Here is a 1,163-nt window from a genome sequence, read left to right as displayed (position 1 = left end):
CCTCATCCCATGCATCTTGCAGGGCCCCCTCATCCCATGCACCTTGCAGGGATGCAGCTCCGCTTGGCACCAACCCCAGGCTTTCCCGGCGAGCGACACCAGCAGCTGCCCGGGTGCAGCCGGGCCCGTCCCGCGAGCGGAGGCTGCGCCGCTTCCTTTCATCTGGAGCGGGATTTACGGCYGCGTTTTTCCCTCCCGACATCTGCGCCGGCTCTTCCCGCGGCCGCGCRGAAGAGCCCGCGGAGCCGGGCGCTCCTGAGCGTTTTGCCGTGTTGCAGGACCGGGGAAGAGCCTCCGCTCCGGGGCTTGCAGCCGGCACCGGCCGCCCGCATCCCGCTGGCACCACTGCTGGGATGCGCTGCCCCCAGTGACCCGCGCTGATTTGGGGAGATTCAGGCTCCGTGCTGGAGATTTGGGGGCCTTTGGAAAGCTCTCCGAGGGCYGGCAGCACTCGCTTCGCCGCTCCTCGGCGCCCGGCGGGATAATTGGCTCTAAACGAATCAGGATAATTTCCTGCTGGTCTCCAGGGAGTAAAATTCCCAGATCGATGGATGCCATGGGAAGTGCTGCTGTCCTGTGCAGGGAATTGGGCCAAATCAGCACTATCGCCTGCACCGGAGCAAGGGCCAAATCCTTCTGGGATTTAATGCTCCGTGCCCCAACCTATAGCATCTTCTCTATATAAATATACATTTAGTTACTTGCCCTGATTAATCTGTCTAGACCTGCAGCAAACCTGGCAGCCCAGACTGATGTCCACGGGCTGCTGTGAGCAGAGGAAAGGCTGTGTTAAATAAATCCAAGCTGCTTTTCGGGCAGGATTCACGCCAGGAGGCTTCATCCCGGTGCGTGCTGCGTCTCCCAGTGGCTCGCAAGGAAAGAGCTCCCTCCAGGGAGCTGCATCCCTGGGATGCCCAGGGATGTCGGCTCCGAAATACCCAGGGATGTTGGCTCGGAAATGTGTGTGTTTTACACACCGTGCAAGGGCATCCGTCCCGGACGGGGTTTTGCTGGGRTTTTGCTGCCAAAGCTGCAGTGATTCCCGCTGCTGGCGGCATCCCGCTGGCCCCTTCCCCGGCTCATGGAGAGGGCGACGTGGGAGATGCTCTTTCCTATGTATAATTCAGAGGCCGGAGGAGGAACTTGTCACTTTGAATCCCGTT

The sequence above is a fragment of the Nothoprocta perdicaria genome, unplaced genomic scaffold (genome assembly GCF_003342845.1).
Source record: "Nothoprocta perdicaria isolate Ctin4 unplaced genomic scaffold, notPer1 scaffold_283, whole genome shotgun sequence".
Lineage (NCBI taxonomy): Eukaryota > Metazoa > Chordata > Aves > Tinamiformes > Tinamidae > Nothoprocta > Nothoprocta perdicaria.
Note: the sequence above shows the minus strand (reverse complement) of the source record.